The sequence below is a fragment of the Crinia signifera genome, chromosome 19 (genome assembly GCF_055691185.1).
Source record: "Crinia signifera chromosome 19, ASM5569118v1, whole genome shotgun sequence".
In the NCBI taxonomy this organism is placed as follows: Eukaryota; Metazoa; Chordata; class Amphibia; order Anura; family Myobatrachidae; genus Crinia; species Crinia signifera.
Genome location: NC_139226.1, coordinates 106,744,396 through 106,766,871, shown reverse-complemented (window position 1 = coordinate 106,766,871; position 22,476 = coordinate 106,744,396). Strand labels below are relative to the sequence as shown.

Here is a 22,476-nt window from a genome sequence, read left to right as displayed (position 1 = left end):
TAGAAAATAAGTACCTCACAGCGTCCGGAGCATCTCATTCTCCGGTTTAGTCTTTCATTCCTCTCCAAGCACCTCACCGCTGCCAGAACAGCTCATGCGCCGGATCCAGCTTTCACCCTTTCGGAGCCCTCGTCACGGCCGAAACATGTCATGCGTCGGTTTCGGCTTTAATTCCCCAACCACCACGCCGCGGCCAGAACATTTCTTGCGCCGGTTCTGGCTTTCACCCCCCCAAAAGAACCTCGTCGCGGCCAGAACATCTCATGCGTCGGTTCTGGCTTTAACCTCCAAGCACCTTGCCAGAGCAGGAACATTTCATCCACAGGTTCCAGCTTTTATCCATCAGGCACATAGCCACCTACGGAACAAGTTATTCACTGGTTCCAGCTTTGACCCTCCAATCACATAGCTAGATACGGAACAAGTTATTCACCGCTTCCGATTTTCACAACCCAATCAAGTGTGAAAGGGTACAGTGGTGTGAAAATGGTATATGAGGCCTATATATTATCACCTATTTTGTAGAAAATAAGTACCTCACAGCGTCCGGAACATCTCATTCTCCGGTTTAGTCTTTCATCCCTCTCCAAGCACCTCACCGCTGCCAGAACAGATCATGCGCTGGATCCAGCTTTCACCCTTTCGAAGCCCTCGTCGCGGCCGAAACATGTCATGCGTCGGTTTCGGCTTTCATTCCCCAACCACCACGCCGCGGCCAGAACATTTCTTGCTCCGGTTCCGGCTTTCACCCCCCAAAAGCACCTCGTCGCGGCCAGAACATCTCATGCGTTGGTTCTGGCTTTAACCCCCAAGCACCTTGCCAAGGTGGGAACATTTCATTCACTGGTTCCAGCTTTGACCCTCCAGGCACATAGCCACCTACGGAACAAGTTATTCGCTAATTCCATTTATCACTCCCCAATCAAGTGTCAAAGGTTGCAGCGGTGTTGAAAGTGGTATATGGGGCCTATATATTATCAATTCATTTCTACCAAAGTCGGTAAAAATGAAAATTTTCACCTATTTTGTAGAAAATAAGTACCTCACAGCGTCCGGAGCATCTCATTCTCTGGTTTAGTCTTTCATCCCTCTCCAAGCACCTCACCGCTGCCAGAACAGTTCATGCGCCGGATCCAGCTTTCACCCTTTCGGAGCCCTCGTCGCGGCCGAAACATGTCATGCGTCGGTTTCGGCTTTAATTCCCCAACCACCACGCCGCGGCCAGAACATTTCTTGCGCCGGTTCTGGCTTTCACCCCCCCAAAAGAACCTCGTCGCGGCCAGAACATCTCATGCGTCGGTTCTGGCTTTAACCTCCAAGCACCTTGCCAGAGCAGGAACATTTCATCCACAGGTTCCAGCTTTTATCCATCAGGCACATAGCCACCTACGGAACAAGTTATTCACTGGTTCCAGCTTTGACCCTCCAATCACATAGCTAGATACGGAACAAGTTATTCGCCGCTTCCGATTTTCACAACCCAATCAAGTGTGAAAGGGTACAGTGGTGTGAAAATGGTATATAAGGCCTATATATTATCACTTCATTTCTACCAAAGTAGGTAAAAATTAAAATTTTCACCTATTTTGTAGAAAATAAGTACCTCACAGCGTCCGGAACATCTCATTCTCCGGTTTAGTCTTTCATCCCTCTCCAATCACCTCTCCGCTGCCAGAACAGCTCATGCGCCGGATCCAGCTTTCACCCTTTCGAAGCCCTCGTCGCGGCCGAAACATGTCATGCGTCGGTTTCGGCTTTCATTCCCCAACCACCACGCCGCGGCCAGAACATTTTTTTGCGCCGGTTCCGGCTTTCACCCCCCAAAAGCACCTCGTCGCGGCCAGAACATCTCATGCGTCGGTTCTGGCTTTAACCTCCAAGCACCTTGCCAGAGCAGGAACATTTCATCCACAGGTTCCAGCTTTTATCCACCAGGCACATAGCCACCTACGGAACAAGTTATTCGCTGGTTCCGGTTTTCACTCCCCAATCAAGTGTGAAAGGGTACAGCGGTGTGAAAATGGTATATGAGGCCTATATATTATCACTTAATTTCTACCAAAGTAGGTAAAAATTTTAATTTTCACCTATTTTGTAGAAAATAAGTACCTCACAGCGTCCGGAACATCTCATTCTCCGGTTTAGTCTTTCATCCCTCTCCAAGCAGGTTCCACCTTTTATCCGCCAGGCACATAGCCACCTACGGAACAAGTTATTCGCTGGTTCCGGTTTTCACTCCCCAATCAAGTGTGAAAGTGGAATATAGGGCTTATACATCATCATTTAATTTCTACCAAAACAGGTGAAAAATTACAATTTTCACCTACTTTTGAAGAAAATAATTACTGTACCTCACAGGGGCCAGAACATCTCATGCGTCGGTTCCGGCTTTAACCCCCCAAGCACCTTGCCAAGGTTCCGACATTCTTTCCCAAACCACCACGTCGCAGCCGGGACATTTCTTGCGCCGGTTCCGGCTTTAACCTCCAAAAGCACCTCGTCGCGGCCAGAACATATCATGCGTCGGTTCTGGCTTTAACCCTCCCAAGAAACTTGCCAAGATGGGAACATTTCATTCACTGATTCCAGCTTTGACCCTCCAATCACATAGCCAGATATGGAACAAGTTATTCACCGGTTCTGGTTTTCACACCCCAATCAAGTGTGAAAGGGTACAGTGGTATGAAAGTGGTATATGGGGCTATATATTATCAATTCATTTCTACCAAAGTAGTTGAAAATTAAAATTTTCACCTATTTTGTAGAAAATAAGTACCTCACAGCAGCCGGAAAATCTCATGCGCTGGTTTAGGCTTTCACCCCCTCCAATCCCCTCGCCGCTGCCAGAACATCTCATGCGCCGGTTCCGGCTTTCACCCCCAAACACCACGCCACGGTCTGAACTTGTTTTGGGCTGGTTCCAGCTTTCACCCCCCAAAGCACCTCGTCGCGGCCAGAACATCTCATGCGTCGGTTCTGGCTTTAACCTCTCCAAGCACCATGCCAAGGCGGAAGTATTTCATTCACAGGTTCCAGCTTTTACCATCCAGGTACATAGCCGTGTACGGAACAAGTTATTCTCCGATTCTGGTTTTCACACCCCAATCAATTGTGAAAGGGTACAGCGGTGTAATAGTGGTATATAGGGCCTAAATATTGTCACTTAATTTGTACCAAAGTAGGTGAAAATGATTACTTTCATCTACTTTTGTAGAAAATAAGTATTATTGACATTCAATAAAAAGGCAATGCAGACGATATCACTGATATCTCCTGCACAGATATTAGTCCTGTTTTGGCTAGCTGTTTGCATAAAATAATATAAGGACCTAAATTCATCAAACTTTAAACATAATGTACGGAAAGGGTCTATAACAAACATACATATTTGATAAATATGCATGTATGCCAGGAAGATATTATCGCGCCTCCTTACCTGTTGTGGGTAGCTGCTCCTGCCATTCGACCTTTAGAATATGCTGTACTAAAAATGACGTCACAGTAGTCCAGAAACGTAGCTGGGTAAGTAGATGACCTCACATTTCATTTGTGCAGAAGGCCTACCTGAAAAATAGAAGGAGGCGCGATAATATGTTCATGACATACATGCATATTTATTATTACTGTGTCTTACATCGTAACATACATAAATGCCAAACTGTACAGACAACACAAGTCATCCTTTTCAGGCCCTGCCGCAGTGATTGCAAATACGCGCTACAGTACATATTTTACGCTGAACTGTGGACCCGGGACACAGTTTTACAAACTGCACTGGTCTCTGATTTTATACCCTCCCAAGCACCTCGCCGCAACCGGAATATATATTGCGTCGGTTCTGACTTGCACCCTGAAAGCACATTGCCGCAGCCTGAACATCTCAAGTCTCGATTCCGTCTTTAACCCCTTCCCGACATTTGACGTACATTTACGTCATGGTCGGGAAGTACTTCCCGACACATGGCGTAAATGTACGTCATGGCATTTAACTGTCACCGCGTCTATAGACGCGGTGACAGTTTCAACATGTCTGCTGTCCCTGACAGCAGACATGTCCGTGCATGCCCAGGGGGGGCTGCGATGCCGCCCCCCCGTCGGCGATCGCTGTGATTGGCTGTTCAGTGTGAACAGCCAATTACAGCGTTTTCCTGTGTCACCGGCGAATAACGTTCGCCGGTGACACGGGATCAGAGGTGATTGGTGCTGTAAAGTACAGCACCAATCACCGCGGGGTGTAAGGGTGACACTGGTGTCACCCCACCGCACCCCGCCCGCCCCCAAAGGCCGTGATTGGTTCGTCGGACCGACGGACCAATCACAGCCAAGGAGGGGGATTTAAACTAACGGTGACTGCACTGCAGACGCCATTCCGGTCTGGAATAGCGTGCAGTGCGGTCACCGTACCTCCCTGCCGCCATACTGACCAGAACCTTGCTCCATAGCTTGCTCCATACTTACCTGATCGCTGCTTCATCACTGCTTCCTGGATCCTGTTACTACTTGTGCCTTCCTGTGAAATTGTGCTGCTGCAGTGTACTAGCTAGATAGAGAGAGATAGATAGAGAGAGATAGATAGAGAGATAGAGAGAGATAGAGAGAGATAGAGAGAGATAGAGAGAGAGATAGTGTCAGAGAGTGCTATATTTTGTGCTGCTGCAGTGTGATCTAGTTATAGATAGAGAGAGAGAGATAGAGAGAGAGAGATAGATAGAGAGGCCTAGTGACAGGGTGCTATATTTTGTGCTGCTGCAGTGTGATAGTTATAGAGAGATAGAGAGAGATAGAGAGAGAGATAGTGTCAGAGAGTGCTATATTTTGTGCTGCTGCAGTGTGATATAGTTATAGATAGAGAGAGATAGAGAGAGAGAGATAGATAGAGAGGCCTAGTGACAGAGTGCTATATTTTGTGCTGCTGCAGTGTTATAGTTATAGAGAGATAGAGAGAGATAGAGAGAGAGAGATAGAGAGAGATAGTGACAGATTGTGCTATATATTTTTGATATAACTGACTGCTGCCCCCTCCTTTTGTGCTGATCAGTATAAATTAACTGATCAGCAACTTTTTGGGGGCGCAGTTTTTTTTTTATATATAGATATACCTGTCAGTGCTGCTGCTGCAGTGTCATAGAGTGATAGATAGTGAGAGATAGAGAGATAGAGAGAGATAGTGACAGAGAGTGATAGAGAGTGCTAAATTTTTTGTCTGCTGCCCCCGCCTTTTGTGCTGATCACTATATCTGAGGTGATCAGCAACTTTTTTGGGGGTACAGAGGTTTTTTTTTTTTTATATATACCTGTCAGTTGCACCAAAGGTTGTGCACCTGCTGCACCTCACTGGTAATCAGTGTCGCATCACTGATCACCTTTTTTTTTTGTGTGTGTGCTGTGGGGTCTTTTTTTAATTTTTTTTTTACACACACTGTGATTTTGTGGGTGTCCTGTGGCCGCTGTGCGCTGATCAGTGACGTACATCACTGATCATCTTTTTCGGCACAGGGTTGATCTATATTTTTTTTTTTTTTGATCAAATTCCTGTTGCCTTTGAGCGCTGTTCAGTGACAGACGTTACTGACCAACATCTGTGCTCAATTTTTGGCGCAGGACCTTTTTTTTTTTTTTAACCCCTTAAATTTTTTATTTTTAACCCCTTCATTTTTTTTTTTTTTTATTGGTATAAAGTATTTTTTTTTTTCTGCACCACATACACACTACACACTACATACCCCCCGGATTGAAATAAAGTTTGTACCCCCCCCCTACACTATACACGTGTTGAAACATTTCACTACCAGTAACACAAAAATAAAAATGGCATCCCAAATGTCCTCCCAAATGTCCTCCCAAATGTCCTCCCAGTCATCCAGGAGAATGTATTCAGCGGAGGAGGCATATGCCCTGCTTGCTTCTGACTCTGACACAGCCAGTGATGCAAGCGGGGAATTTGAAGGATTCGCCTTAAGCTCCTCTTCCTCCTCTGGTGATGAGGGACCCCCTCAAAGACGCCCCCGTAGAGCAGCTGAGACCCCCCCCCCAATAATTAATCTCGTATGGACCCCACCACCAGACAATTTTGAGCCCCAGGTTCCTGAGTTTTTGGCCATGCCAGGAATCCAATTTGATTCCACAGGTCTCAGAGAAATTGACTTTTTCAAATTATTTTTCTCTGATGATTTTATAAATTTAATGGTGGACCAAACTAATTTATATGCCCAGCAGTTTATTGCTCAAAACCCCACGTCATCATTTGCTAGGTGGACCCCTGTAGATGCAGTAGAGATGATGACGTTTTGGGGTCTGGTGTTTCATATGGGCATAGTAAAAAAGCCAGAAATTAGGCAATATTGGAGTACAGATGTTCTGTACAGTACTCCATTTTACCGTATGGCCATGACCCGGACTCGATTTGAGACAATTCTTAAATTTATACATTACACCGATAATGCACAGTGCCCACCCAGAGATGATCCCACCTTTGACCGGCTATTCAAAGTCAGGCCGGTCATTGATCATTTCAGTGCCAAATTTGAAGAGGTGTACATCCCTGAAAAATTTATTTGTATCGACGAGTCCCTTATACATTTTAAAGGAAGGGTTAAATTCCGCCAGTACCTTCCCAGTAAGAGGGCAAGGTATGGCATAAAAATGTACAAACTGTGTGAAAGCACCTCAGGGTACACCCACAGGTTTAGGGTTTATGAAGGGAAGGATTCAAGAATTGAACCGCCAGAATGCCCCCCCTCCCTCGTAGGTGTTAGTGGGAAAATTGTCTGGGATTTAGTGCACCCCTTCCTGGATAAAGGTTATCACCTCTATGTGGATAACTTTTACACCAGCATCCCCCTGTTTAAGGCCCTTGGTTCAAGAGGTACAGCAGCTTGCGGTACTGTGCGCAAGAACCAAAGAGGCCTCCCAAAAACGCACATTGCCCAAGTAATGAGAAGGGGTGAAAGCAGGGGAATATGCACCGAAAATATGTTGTTGGTCAAATATAAGGACAAGAGGGATGTCCTTATACTGACAACAATTCACGGAGACAGTACCACCTCCGTCCCTGTACGAGGTACCAGTACCCACACCTCAAAACCTAATTGTATCCTGGATTACAATAGGTACATGGGCGGAGTGGATCTTTCAGATCAGGTACTGAAGCCGTACAGTGCCCTGCGGAAAACAAAAATCTGGTACAAGAAGGTGGCCGTGTATATCATCCAGATGGCACTGTATAACGCTTACGTGCTATTCCGTTCTACCGGCCAGAGGGGGACATTTATGCACTTTCAAGAGGAAGTCATAAAGGGCCTAATATTTGGGAACCAGCAGGCAGAGGGCCCCAGTACTTCTAGTACTGGCCCCCGTATTGTACCAGGGCAGCATTTTCCTGATGAAATCCCCTCCACTGGAAAAAAGGGCAGGACACAAAAAAGGTGCAAAGTTTGCTATAAAAAGGGAATAAGAAAGCAAACTATTTTCCAGTGTGACACTTGCCCCGACAAACCCGGCCTATGTATAAAGGAGTGTTTTAAAATATACCACACATCTATGGAATATTAGGTTCATAATTTCACCGTGCTTCGGGGGTCTTGCTAATGCCACATAGCACCCACCATTCATTCCACCAGAATCTGAGCCGCAAAATCCAAAAATCACTCCTTCCCTTCTGAGTCCTGCCATGCACCCAACTGGTATTTTTTGGTCACATGTGAGGCATTGCCGTACTCGGGAGAAATTGGGGCACATATTTTGGGGTGCTTTGTCTCCTTCATTCCTTGTGAAAATGAAAAATTTTGAGCCAGAACTGCATTTTTGTGTAAAAAAATGTAATTTTTCATGTTCACTGCCCACTTGTATCAAAATTGGTGAAACCCCTGGGGGTTTGAAATGTACACTATACCCCTAGATGAATTCCCTGAGGGGTGTAGTTTGCAAAATGGGGTCACTTGTGGGGGGGTTCCACTGTATTGGTGCTTTGGGGGTCTTGCTAATGCGACATAGCACCCACCATCATTCCACCAGAATTTGTGCTGCAAAATCCAAATATCACTCCTTCCCTTCTGAGTCCTGCCACTTTTTGGTCACACATGAGGCATTGCCGTACTCGGGAGAAATTGGGGCACAGATTTTGGGGTGCTTTGTCTCCTTCATTCCTTCTGAAAATGAAAAATTTTGAGCCAGAACTGCATTTTTGTGTAAAAAAATGTAATTTTTCATTTTCACTGCCCACTTGTATCAAAATTGGTGAAACCCCTGGGGGTTTTAAATGTACACTATACCCCTAGATGAATTCCCTGAGGGGTGTAGTTTGCAAAATGGGGTGACTTGTGGGGGGGTTCCACTGTATTGGTGCAACATAGCACCCACCATTCATTCCACCAGAATCTGTGCTGCAAAATCCAAAAATCACTCCTTCCCTTCTGAGTCCTGCCATGCACCCAACTGGTATTTTTTGGTCACATGTGAGGCATTGCCGTACTCGGGAGAAATTGGGGCACAGATTTTGGGGTGCTTTTTCTCCTTCATACCTTCTGAAAATTAAAAATTTTGAGCCAGAACTGCATTTTTGTGTAAAAAATGTAATTTTTCATTTTCACTGCCCACTTGTATCAAAATTGGTGAAACCCCTGGGGGTTTGAAATGTACACTATACCCCTAGATGAATTCCCTGAGGGGTGTAGTTTGCAAAATGGGGTCACTTGTGGGGGGGTTCCACTGTATTGGTGCTTGGGGGGTCTTGCTAATGCGACATAGCACCCACCAAAATTCCACCAGAATCTGAGCTGCAAAATCCAAAAATCACTCCTTCCCTTTTGAGTCCTGCCATGCACCCAACTGGTATTTTTTGGTCACATGTGAGGCATTGCCGTACTCGGGAGAAATTGGGGCACAGATTTTGGGGTGCTTTTTCTCCTTCATACCTTCTGAAAATGAAAAATTTTGAGCCAGAACTGCATTTTTGTGTAAAAAATGTAATTTTTCATGTTCACTGCCCACTTGTATCAAAATTGGTGAAACCCCTGGGGGTTTGAAATGTACACTATACCCCTAGATGAATTCCCTGAGGGGTGTAGTTTGCAAAATGGGGTCACTTGTGGGGGGGTTCCACTGTATTGGTGCTTGGGGGGTCTTGCTAATGCAACATAGCACCCACCAAAATTCCACCAGAATCTGAGCTGCAAAATCCAAAAATCACTCCTTCCCTTCTGAGTCCTGCCATGCACCCAACTGGTATTTTTTGGTCACATGTGAGGCATTGCCGTACTCGGGAGAAATTGGGGCACATATTTTGGGGTGCTTTGTCTCCTTCATACCTTCTGAAAATGAAAAATTTGGAGCCAGAACTGCATTTTTGTGTAAAAAAATGTAATTTTTCATTTTCACTGCCCACTTGTATCAAAATTGGTGAAACCCCTGGGGGTTTGAAATGTACACTATACCCCTAGATGAATTCCCTGAGGGGTGTACTTTGCAAAATGGGGTGACTTGTGGGGGGGTTCCACTGTATTGGTGCAACATAGCACCCACCATTCATTCCACCAGAATCTGTGCTGCAAAATCCAAAAATCACTCCTTCCGTTCTGAGTCCTGCCATGCACCCAACTGGTATTTTTTGGTCACATGTGAGGCATTGCCGTACTCGGGAGAAATTGGGGCACAGATTTTGGGGTGCTTTTTCTCCTTCATACCTTCTGAAAATGAAAAATTTTGAGCCAGAACTGCATTTTTGTGTAAAAAAATGTAATTTTTCATTTTCACTGCCCACTTGTATCAAAATTGGTGAAACCCCTGGGGGTTTGAAATGTACACTATACCCCTAGATGAATTCCCTGAGGGGTGTAGTTTTCAAAATGGGGTGACTTGTGGGGGGGTTCCACTGTATTGGTGCTTGGGGGGTCTTGCTAATGCGACATAGCACCCACCAAAATTCCACCAGAATCTGAGCTGCAAAATCCAAAAATCACTCCTTCCGTTCTGAGTCCTGCCATGCACCCAACTGGTATTTTTTGGTCACATGTGAGGCATTGCCGTACTCGGGAGAAATTGGGGCACAGATTTTGGGGTGCTTTTTCTCCTTCATACCTTCTGAAAATGAAAAATTTCGAGCCAGAACTGCATTTTTGTGTAAAAAATGTAATTTTTCAATTTCACTGCCCACTTGTATCAAAATTGGTGAAACCCCTGGGGGTTTGAAATGTACACTATACCCCTAGATGAATTCCCTGAGGGGTGTAGTTTTCAAAATGGGGTGACTTGTGGGGGGGTTCCACTGTATTGGTGCTTGGGGGGTCTTGCTAATGCGACATAGCACCCACCAAAATTCCACCAGAATCTGAGCCGCAAAATCCAAAAATCACTCCTTCCGTTCTGAGTCCTGCCATGCACCCAACTGGTATTTTTTGGTCACATGTGAGGCATTTCCGTACTCGGGAGAAATTGGGGCACATATTTTGGGGTGCTTTTTCTCCTTCATACCTTCTGAAAATGAAAAATTTTGAGCCAGAACTGCATTTTTGTGTAAAAAAATGTAATTTTTCATTTTCACTGCCCACTTGTATCAAAATTGGTGAAACCCCTGGGGGTTTGAAATGTACACTATACCCCTAGATGAATTCCCTGAGGGGTGTAGTTTTCAAAATGGGGTGACTTGTGGGGGGGTTCCACTGTATTGGTGCTTGGGGGGTCTTGCTAATGCGACATAGCACCCACCAAAATTCCACCAGAATCTGAGCTGCAAAATCCAAAAATCACTCCTTCCGTTCTGAGTCCTGCCATGCACCCAACTGGTATTTTTTGGTCACATGTGAGGCATTGCCGTACTCGGGAGAAATTGGGGCACAGATTTTGGGGTGCTTTTTCTCCTTCATACCTTCTGAAAATGAAAAATTTCGAGCCAGAACTGCATTTTTGTGTAAAAAATGTAATTTTTCAATTTCACTGCCCACTTGTATCAAAATTGGTGAAACCCCTGGGGGTTTGAAATGTACACTATACCCCTAGATGAATTCCCTGAGGGGTGTAGTTTTCAAAATGGGGTGACTTGTGGGGGGGTTCCACTGTATTGGTGCTTGGGGGGTCTTGCTAATGCGACATAGCACCCACCAAAATTCCACCAGAATCTGAGCCGCAAAATCCAAAAATCACTCCTTCCGTTCTGAGTCCTGCCATGCACCCAACTGGTATTTTTTGGTCACATGTGAGGCATTTCCGTACTCGGGAGAAATTGGGGCACATATTTTGGGGTGCTTTTTCTCCTTCATACCTTCTGAAAATGAAAAATTTTGAGCCAGAACTGCATTTTTGTGTAAAAAAATGTAATTTTTCATTTTCACTGCCCACTTGTATCAAAATTGGTGAAACCCCTGGGGGTTTGAAATGTACACTATACCCCTAGATGAATTCCCTGAGGGGTGTACTTTGCAAAATGGGGTGACTTGTGGGGGGGTTCCACTGTATTGGTGCAACATAGCACCCACCATTCATTCCACCAGAATCTGTGCTGCAAAATCCAAAAATCACTCCTTCCCTTCTGAGTCCTGCCATGCACCCAACTGGTATTTTTTGGTCACATGTGAGGCATTGCCGTACTCGGGAGAAATTGGGGCACAGATTTTGGGGTGCTTTTTCTCCTTCATACCTTCTGAAAATGAAAAATTTTGAGCCAGAACTGCATTTTTGTGTAAAAAAATGTAATTTTTCATTTTCACTGCCCACTTGTATCAAAATTGGTGAAACCCCTGGGGGTTTGAAATGTACACTATACCCCTAGATGAATTCCCTGAGGGGTGTAGTTTGCAAAATGGGGTGACTTGTGGGGGGGTTCCACTGTATTGGTGCTTGGGGGGTCTTGCTAATGCGACATAGCACCCACCAAAATTCCACCAGAATCTGAGCTGCAAAATCCAAAAATCACTCCTTCCCTTCTGAGTCCTGCCATGCACCCAACTGGTATTTTTTGGTCACATGTGAGGCATTGCCGTACTCGGGAGAAATTGGGGCACAGATTTTGGGGTGCTTTGTCTCCTTCATACCTTCTGAAAATGACAAATTTGGAGCCAGAACTGCATTTTTGTGTAAAAAAAATAATTTTTCATTTTCACTGCCCAGTTGTACCACAATTGGTGAAACCCCTGGGGGTTTGAAATGTACACTATACCCCTAGATGAATTCCCTGAGGGGTGTAGTTTGCAAAATGGGGTCACTTGTGGGGGGGTTCCTAACTTTTAGCATCTTATGGTGCCTTGAAACCTACATGGTGCCTAAAAAATAATCTCATAAAAAGGAGGCTCCAAAATCAAGTAGGTGCTCCTTCTATTATGAAGCCTGTGGTTTGGTCACCGTGCACACTAGGGCCACATATAGGATATTTATGAAAACAAAAGAATTGGGGGAATCAATTTTTAGTCACATTTCTCTAGTAAAATGTACTGTGTTCCTTATAAAAATGTATTAAAATTGCAAATCTGCAAAAAAAAAGAAATTTTGAAATTTCACCTACACTTTGTTTTAATTCCTGTGAAACACCTAAAGGGTTAACAAACTTCCAAAATGCTGTTTTGAATACTGTGAGGGGTGCAGTTTTTGAAATGGCATCATTTATGGGGGTGTCTCACATACAAGTCCCTCAAAGTTACATCAGAACTGAACTGGTCCCTAAAAAAATCAGTGTTTGAAATTTTCTTGAAAATTTGAGAATTTGCTATTCATATTGTAAGCCTCCTAGTGTCCCAAAAAATTAAAAGGAAGTTGAAATAATGATGTCAACATAAAGTAGACATATGGTCTATGTTAGTTATTCACTATTTTGAGTGGTAAGATTATTTGTCTCACAAGCAGAAAATTTAACATTTTGCAAATCGCTAAATTTTCCATTTTTTCACGATATTTTGGTATTTTTCACAAAAAAACACAGACTGTATCGACCCAAATTTACCACTAATTTGAAGTACAATGTGTCACGAAAAAACAATCTCAAAATCACTGGGATAAGTAAAAGCAAAAAAAAGTTATCCCCACTTAAGTGAGACATGTCAGATTTGAAAAAAAGGGCTCTGTCAGGAACGCAAAAACTGGCTCTGTCAGGAAGGGGTTAACCCCCCAAGCACCTCACCAAGGCGGGAACATTGCATTCACAGGTTCCAGCTTTTACCCTCCGGACACATAGCCATGTACGGAACAAGTAATTCGCCGGTTCCGGTTTTCACACCTCAATCAAGTATGAAAGGGTACATCGGTGTTAAAGTGGTATATGGGGCCTATATATTATCACTTCATTTGTAACAAAGTAGGTGAAAAACGAAAATTTTCACATATTTTGAAGAAAAAAAGTACCTCACACCGGCCGGAACACCTCATTCTCCGGTTTAGGCTTTCACCCCTCTCCAAGCAACTCACCGCTGCCAGAACAGCTCATGCGCCAGATCCATCTTTCACCCCTTCGAAGCCCTCGTCGCGGCCGAAACATCTCATGCGTCGGTTTCGGATTTCATTCCCCAACCACCACGCCGCGGCCAGAACATTTCTTTCGCCGGTTCCGGCTTTCACCCCCCAAAAGCACCTCGTCGCGGCCAGAACATCTCATGCGTCGGTTCTGGCTTTAACCTCCAAGCACCTTCCCAAGTGGGAACATTTCATCCACAGGTTCCACCTTTTACCCTCCAGGCACATAGCCACCTACGGAACAAGTTATTCGCTGGTTCCGGTTTTCACTCCCAAATCAAGTGTGAAAGGGTACAGAGGTGTAAAAGTGGAATATAGGGCCTATACATTATCATTTAATTTCTACCAAAATAGGTGAAAAATTACAATTTTCACCTACTTTTGTAGAAACTAAGTACCTCACAGGGGCCAGAACATCTCATGCGTCGGTCCCGGCTTTAACCCCCCAAGCACCTTGCCAAGGTGGGAACATTTCATTCACTGGTTTCAGCTTTGACCCTCCAATCACATTGCAGGTTACAAGTTATTCTCAAATTATTCGCCGGTTCCGATTTTCACAACCCAATCAAGTGTGAAAGGGTGCAGCGGTGTGAAAATGGTGTGAGGCCTATATATTATCACTTCATTTCTACCAAAGTAGGTAAAAATTTAAATTTTCACCTATTTTGTAGAAAATAAGTACCTCACAGCGTCCGATACATCTCATTCTCCGGTTTAGTCTTTCATCCCTCTCCAAGCACCTCACCGCTGCCAGAACAGCTCATGCGCCGGATCCAGCTTTCACCCTTTCGAAGCCCTCGTCGTGGCCGAAACATGTCATGCGTCGGTTTCGGCTTTCATTCCCCAACCACCACGCCGCAGCCAGAACATTTCTTGCGCCGGTTCCGGCTTTCACCCCCCAAAAGCACCTCGTCGCTGCCAGAACATCTCATGCGTCGGTTCTGGCTTTAACCTCCAAGCACCTTGCCAGAGCAGGAACATTTCATCCACAGGTTCCAGCTTTTATCCATCAGGCACATAGCCACCTACGGAACAAGTTATTCGCTGGTTCCGGTTTTCACTCCCCAATCAAGTGTGAAAGGGTACAGCGGTGTGAAAGTGGTATATAGGGCCTATACATTATCATTTAATTTCTACCAAAATAGGTGAAAAATTACAATTTTCACCTACTTTTGTAGAAAATAAGTACCTCACAGGGGCCAGAACATCTCATGCGTCCGTTCCGGCTTTAACCCCCCCAAGCACCTTGCCAAGGTGGGAACATTTCATTCACTGGTTCCAGCTTTGACCCTTCAATCACATAGCTAGATACGGAACAAGTTATTTGCCGATTCAGATTTTCACAACCCAATCAAGCGTGAAAGGGTACAGCGGTGTAAAAATGGTATATGAGGCCTATATATTATCACTTAATTTCTACCAAAGTAGGTAAAAATTTAAATTTTCACCTATTTTGTAGAAAATAAGTACCTCACAGCGTCCGGAACATCTCATTCTCCGGTTTAGTCTTTCATCCCTCTCCAAGCACCTCACCGCTGCCAGAACAGCTCATGCGCCGGATCCAGCTTTCACCCTTTCGAAGCCCTCGTCGCGGCCGAAACATGTCATGCGTCGGTTTCGGCTTTCATTCCCCAACCACCACGCCGCGGCCAGAACATTTCTTGCGCCGGTTCCGGCTTTCACCCCCCAAAAGCACCTTGTCGCGGCCAGAACATCTCATGCGTTGGTTCTGGCTTTAACCTCCAAGCACCTTGCCAGGGCAGGAACATTTCATCCAAAGGTTCCAGCTTTTATCCTACAGGCACATAGCCACCTACGGAACAAGTTATTCGCTGGTTCCGGTTTTCACTCCCCAATCAAGTGTGAAAGGGTGCAGCGGTGTGAAAGTGGAATATAGGGCCTATACATTATCATTTAATTTCTACCAAAATAGGTGAAAAATTACAATTTTCACCTACTTTTGTGGAAAATAAGTACCTCACAGGGGCCAGAACATCTCATGCGTCGGTTCCGGCTTTAACCCCCCAAGCACCTTGCCAAGGTGGGAACATTTCATTCACTGGTTCCAGCTTTGACCCTCCAATCACATAGCTAGATACTGAAAACAAGTTATTCGCCGGTTCAGATTTTCACAACCCAATCAAGTGTGAAAGGGTACAGAGGTGTAAAAATGGTATATGAGGCCTATATATTATCACTTCATTTCTACCAAAGTAGGTAAAAATTAAAAAATTCACCTATTTTGTAGAAAATAAGTACCTCACAGCGTCCGGAACATCTCATACGCCGGTTTCGGCTTTCTTTCCCAAACCACCACGTCGCAGCCGGGACATTTCTTGCGCCGTTTCCAGCTTTAACCTCCAAAAGCACCTCGTCGCGGCCAGAACATATCATGCGTCGGTTCTGGCTTTAACCCTCCCAAGAAACTTGCCAAGGTGGGAACATTTCATTCACTGATTCCAGCTTTGACCCTCCAATCACATAGCCAGATATGGAACAAGTTATTCACCGGTTCTGGTTTTTACACCCCAATCAAGTGTGAAAGGGTACAGTGGTATGAAAGTGGTATATGGGGCTATATATTATCAATTCATTTCTACCAAAGTAGTTGAAAATTAAAATTTTCACCTATTTTGTAGAAAATAAGTACCTCACAGCAGCCGGAAAATCTCATGCGCTGGTTTAGGCTTTCACCCCCTCCAATCCCCTCGCCGCTGCCAGAACATCTCATGCGCCGGCTCCGGCTTTCACCCCCAACCACCACGCCACGGTCTGAACTTGTTTTGGGCTGGTTCCAGCTTTCACCCCCCAAAGCACCTCGTCGCGGCCAGAACATCTCATGCGTCGGTTCTGGCTTTAACCTCTCCAAGCACCATGCCAAGGCGGAAGTATTTTATTCACAGGTTCCAGCTTTTACCATCCAGGTACATAGCCGTGTACGGAACAAGTTATTCTCCGATTCAGGTTTTCACACCCCAATCAATTTTGAAAGGGTACAGCGGTGTGAAAGTGGTATAAAGGGCCTAAATATTGTCACTTAATTTGTACCAAAGTAGGTGAAAATGATTACTTTCATCTACTTTTGTAGAAAATAAGTATTATTGACATTCAATAAAAAGGCAATGCAGACGATATCACTGATATCTCCTGCACAGATATTAATCCTGTTTTGGCTAGCTGTTTGCATAAAATAATATAAGGACCTAAATTCATCAAACTTTAAACATAATGTACGGAAAGGGTCTATAACAAACATACATATTTGATAAATATGCATGTATGCCAGGAAGATATTATCGCGCCTCCTTACCTGTTGTGGGTAGCTGCTCCTGCCATTCGACCTTTAGAATATGCTGTACTAAAAATGACGTCACAGTAGTCCAGAAACGTAGCTGGGTAAGTAGATGACATCACATTTCATTTGTGGAGAAGGCCTACCTGAAAAATAGAAGGAGGCGCGATAATATGTTCATGACATACATGCATATTTATTATTACTGTGTCTTACATCGTAACACACATAAATGCCGAACTGTACAGACAACACAAGTCATCCTTTTCAGGCCCTGCCGCAGTGATTGCAAATACACGCTACAGCACATATTTTACGCTGAACTGTGGACCCGGGACACAGTTTTACAAACTGCACTGGTCTCGGATTTTATCCCCTTCCAAGCACCTCGCCGCAACCGGAATATATATTGCGTCGGTTCTGACTTGCACCCTGAAAGCACATTGCCGCAGCCTGAACATCTCAGGTCTCGATTCCGTCTTTAACCCCCCAAGCACCTCACCAAGGTGGGAACATTGCATTCACAGGTTCCAGCTTTTACCCTCCGGACACATAGCCATGTACGGAACAAGTAATTCGCCGGTTCCGGTTTTCACACCTCAATCAAGTATGAAAGGGTACATCGGTGTTAAAGTGGTATATGGGGCCTATATATTATCACTTCATTTCTAACAAAGTAGGTGAAAAACGAAAATTTTCACATATTTTGAAGAAAAAAAGTACCTCACACCGGCCGGAACACCTCATTCTCCGGTTTAGGCTTTCACCCCTCTCCAAGCAACTCACCGCTGCCAGAACAGCTCATGCGCCAGATCCATCTTTCACCCCTTCGAAGCCCTCGTCGCGGCCGAAACATCTCATGCGTCGGTTTCGGATTTCATTCCCCAACCACCACGCCGCGGCCAGAACATTTCTTTCGCCGGTTCCGGCTTTCACCCCCCAAAAGCAACTCGTCGTGGCCGGAACATCTCATGCGTCGGTTCTGGCTTTAACCTCCAAGCACCTTCCCAAGTGGGAACATTTTATCCACAGGTTCCACCTTTTACCCTCCAGGCACATAGCCACCTACGGAACAAGTTATTCGCTGGTTCCGGTTTTCACTCCCCAATCAAGTTTGAAAGGGTACAGAGGTGTGAAAGTGGAATATAGGGCCTATACATTATCATTTAATTTCTACCAAAATAGGTGAAAAATTACAATTTTCACCTACTTTTGTAGAAACTAAGTACCTCACAGGGGCCAGAACATCTTATGCGTCGGTTCCAGCTTTAACCCCCCAAGCACCTTGCCAAGGTGGTAACATTTCATTTACTGGTTCCAGCTTTGACCCTCCAATCACATTGCAGGTTACAAGTTATTCGCAAATTATTCGCCGGTTCCGATTTTCACAACCCAATCAAGTGTGAAAGGGTACAGCGGTGTGAAAATGGTGTGAGGCCTATATATTATCACTTCATTTCTACCAAAGTAGGTAAAAATTTAAATTTTCACCTATTTTGTAGAAAATAAGTACCTCACAGCGTCCGGAACATCTCATTCTCCGGTTTAGTCTTTCATCCCTCTCCAAGCACCTCACCGCTGCCAGAACAGCTCATGCGCCGGATTCAGCTTTCACCCTTTCGAAGCCCTTGTCGCGGCCGAAACATGTCATGCGTCGGTTTCGGCTTTCATTCCCCAACTACCACGCCGCGGCCAGAACATTTCTTGCGCCGGTTCCGGCTTTCACCCCCCAAAAGCACCTCGTCGCGGCCAGAACATCTCATGCGTCGGTTCTGGCTTTAACCTCCAAGCACCTTGCCAGGGCAGGAACATTTCATCCACAGGTTCCAGCTTTTATCCACCAGGCACATAGCCACCTATGGAACAAGTTATTCGCTGGTTCCGGTTTTCACTCCCAAATCAAGTGTGAAAGGGTACAGCGGTGTGAAAGTGGTATATAGGGCCTATACATTATCATTTAATTTCTACCAAAATAGGTGAAAAATTACAATTTTCACCTACTTTTGAAGAATATAAGTACCTCACAGGGGCCAGAAAATCTCATGCGTCGGTTCTGGCTTTAACCCCCCCAAGCACCTTGCCAAGGTGGGAACATTTCATTCACTGGTTCCAGCTTTGACCCTTCAATCACATAGCTAGATACGGAACAAGTTATTTGCCGATTCCGATTTTCACAACCCAATCAAGTGTGAAAGGGTACAGCGGTGTGAAAATGATATATGAGGCCTATATATTATCACTTCATTTCTACCAAAGTAGGTAAAAATTTTGGCAGCGCGAGAGAAATTTTGGACACGGGAGTGGGAGGAGGTGATTAGGTGAGAGGTAAGTCGGCGGTCGGCTGAGGAGCTAAGAGGACGGGAGGGATTGTGGATAGAGATCAGTGAAGAGAGGTAAGGAGCGGTGGAGGAGGAGAGAGCCTTGTAGGTGGTGGTGAGGAGTTTAAAGAGAACCCGGAAAGGAATGGGGAGCCAGTGAAGAGATAGACAGGTAGGCAAGTATTATTTAGGGCCTGATTCAGTTTCATTCGCAAAGCACATTTGGTTTGCTACTGGACAAAACCATGTGTACTGCAGGTGGGGCAGATGTAATGTTAGGGTGTTACAGTAGAGATGTTAGGGTATTAGAGAGTTACATTTGGGTGGGGTGTGTGCTTCAAACAGATATCTATATTGCAGTGTAAAAATAAAGTAGCCAGTATTTGCACTGCACAGAAACAAAATAACTCACCCAAATCTTACTCTCTCTGCTCATGTTGTATCTGCCCCCTGCAGTGCAGCATGGTTTTGTCCATTAGCAAACCAAATGCAGGGGCCAATGCGATAGCGATGCGCCGATTAATATCCAGCATGCTGAATAAATCCATAATCTATGATAATCTATAAATAACTAATTTGCTCTTGCCATAGGCACACATTACAAGTGATAAACAGCCAGACAATCAGCTCCTAACTGCCACGTTAAAGGTTGGGTTTGAAAAATGTCAGGGAGGAGCTGATTGGCTGGTTGTTTATCACTCTCCACTTTACCACTTTTTGAAGCAAAGGAAAAAAAGAGAAACAATACTATACAGTAACTACAAGTTATGCCACACACATAATGCCTATTACATATTATGCCACACTGTAAGGCCCATAACACATTATGCCATGCACCATAAGGCCCATTACACATTACGCCACACACCATAATGCCTATTATACAATATACCACACACCGCGGGACCCATTACACACTGTAAGGACCATACATAATGGCACACCGTAATGCCCCTTACATATTATAACACACGTAATGCCCCTCACATATTATAACACACACCAAAATGCCCCTTACATATTATAACACACACCAAAATGCCCCTTACAATTACATATAACCCATAATACTATAATATCTAGCACCAGCGGGGCTAGTATAAAACAATCCTTTATACCAAAGTCTACAGCAAATATTTTGGCTGTTGAATACACCAAGATACACCAAGATTAACCCTCATCAGTGGGTAACAATATAAACAATAAAGCAAACATATATTAAACTGAATTTTTTTTTTATAATATACAAAACAAGTATAAAATAGCATGAAAAACAGGGTGGGGGTAGGGGCATGGTGGGGAGGGGAGAAAAAATGCAAAGAAAAAAAAGAGAAATAATACTATAACTACAAAGCATGATCTATATAATATAAACACATAATTTATGACAGGCTGAACAGCAGAACAAGGAGAGTGGTGGGCACTGAGGTGATTGGTTTCAATATACTACCAACTTACCCTGTGTATGTAGTAGAAATCAGGTGGAAGGATTATTACAGGCAAAGGAGGAGCCTGGGACACAGAAGGGCGGAGGATAGGAGACTGGTCTGGTAAGGAACTCAACTCATTGATGGCTTGTCCCATGGGTGGGGCCAACCACTGTATTGGCTAAAGGAGGCTGTCAATAATATTATGTGAAGACAGCACATTCTGTTATAGATAAGGGGCTTGACCCGAATATCCCCACCTCCAAAACACTGACCCCGAGTCCACGTGAGCATGGGTTATGCATTAATACACTGTACCTGCTGGCCGAAAACAGCAATATTGTACTGGCCCGGGGTTTAAGTCAGCTGGCGGGATGTGTGGATGCGAGTCTGAGAGTGCAGCTCTTTTTGGTGTCATCCCACTGAAAGGTGACACCTGGGTGCAGCCCCCCCCCCCCCCCCCCCAAATAAAACACCCCACACCAATAATTTATGCCAGTCTGACAGATATTTCTATGCAAATTTTATTTATATAGATCAATCGATCGATAGATATGTCTGAATAGGGTAAACATGAGCGTGCACGGAGGCAGGATGATCCGCAGAGACTGGATGGTGGGGGTGGACTGAGGTGATTGGATCCTATTTACTCATACCTCCCAACATGCCCTTCCCCAGGAGGGACACATTGCTCTGTTTCTGGACCTGTCCCTTAATTAATGATTGCCATTACCTGTGTTGAACCACCTTTCTAATCAATTAACCTGTGTGAAACAGGTGATGGCAAACATACATTATGAGGGAAGTCCAGAATCAGAGCATTGTGTCCCTCCTGGAGAGGGTCATGTTGGGTGGTATAGTTACTTGTAACTATTATGTTATACTGTAGGTACGTATACGGTATGTGTATACACACATACACACACACACACATATAAGTACACACACAGTAATTTGAATGAGTAACTCATTTATCTGGTTTCTGGAGAATACTATGGTCAGGAAGCTGGACATTGATGACAGGAGGGATCAGCCTGGAAAACATCTCCTCCCACTGATGGCTGGTCCTAGCGGAGGGCCCAGCCAATGTACAATTCTATCAAAACGGGCTATCCCGTTATCCTCAAGTAGGACAACACTCTCTCACTATATTTAAATGAGGGGCTTTGATGAGTGTCCCGGAAACCCCGCCCCCGAACTCAGCCCCCTGACACGAGCTCAGCACTGGCCTGGGGTGTGGGGTGCACACATCGTACCCCGGGGCCAGCCCTCCACCGACAGCCGCTTCCAACACAGGGGACAGCTTCTGCCTCTCTCTCCTATTTGGCAGCGGCCGCCCATAACACCGCAGTTGCAGCTACCTCTGCCTCCTCTCCCTCTCCGTGCTGGGCCATATGCTGGCAAGCAATGACTGTAAATAACCCACCTGAATATGGAAACATGGGACCACTTAACGGCCGCATCCAGCGCGTGTCTCTCATCTCGTCCCCGCGCTGGTATCTGGCCCCACACGTCACGACATGTGACGTGGCTTAACGACATGGCTCGTGGTGGGCGGGGCTTAATAGCATGGCTCGTGGTGGGCGGGGCTAAGGAGAAAGCGGCGCGCGCGCGCGCACACACAGCCAAGTGTACTATACTAGGTCGGAGTGAGAAGTATTCCGGAGCAACACGCATCGGTAGAGGAACAGCAGATGCGTCCTCTCCCCCCTCCGCAGCTTGCAGCCCTAGGGAGAGAAGACCAGTCAGCTGCTGCGTTGTCACCAGGGCTACCAGTGCAAGTGCTGTACAGGGATAGCATAGCTTGGTGAGAAATAAAGCCCTTCAAACACACTTGAGACTTGTGTGTGATAAGGTGTTGGGGTGTGTGTGTGCGCGCGCACATAAACGGGTGGGGGGCGTGGTGTGCATATACTCTGTGTGTGTGGGGGGGAGGGGGATATGTGTATATAGTTTGTTTTGGGTGGCAGTCAGGCCTGGATTTCCCACTAGGCCCGTGAGGCACGGG

At 45.2% G+C, this 22,476-nt stretch overlaps 1 long non-coding RNA gene across 1 annotated transcript in view; it reads right to left on the bottom strand.

The window, feature by feature from the left end:
* LOC146042845 (uncharacterized) overlaps positions 1 to 22,056 on the bottom strand; it is a 42,547-nt gene extending 20,491 nt beyond the window's left edge. The window contains exons 1-3 of the long non-coding RNA XR_014464036.1: positions 21,895 to 22,056; positions 16,742 to 16,869; positions 3,437 to 3,564 (exon numbers count right to left, since the gene is read on the bottom strand). This is a non-coding gene — a long non-coding RNA (uncharacterized LOC146042845). The remainder of the gene's footprint in view (positions 1 to 3,436; positions 3,565 to 16,741; positions 16,870 to 21,894) is intronic.
* Positions 22,057 to 22,476: the final 420 nt, after the last annotated feature.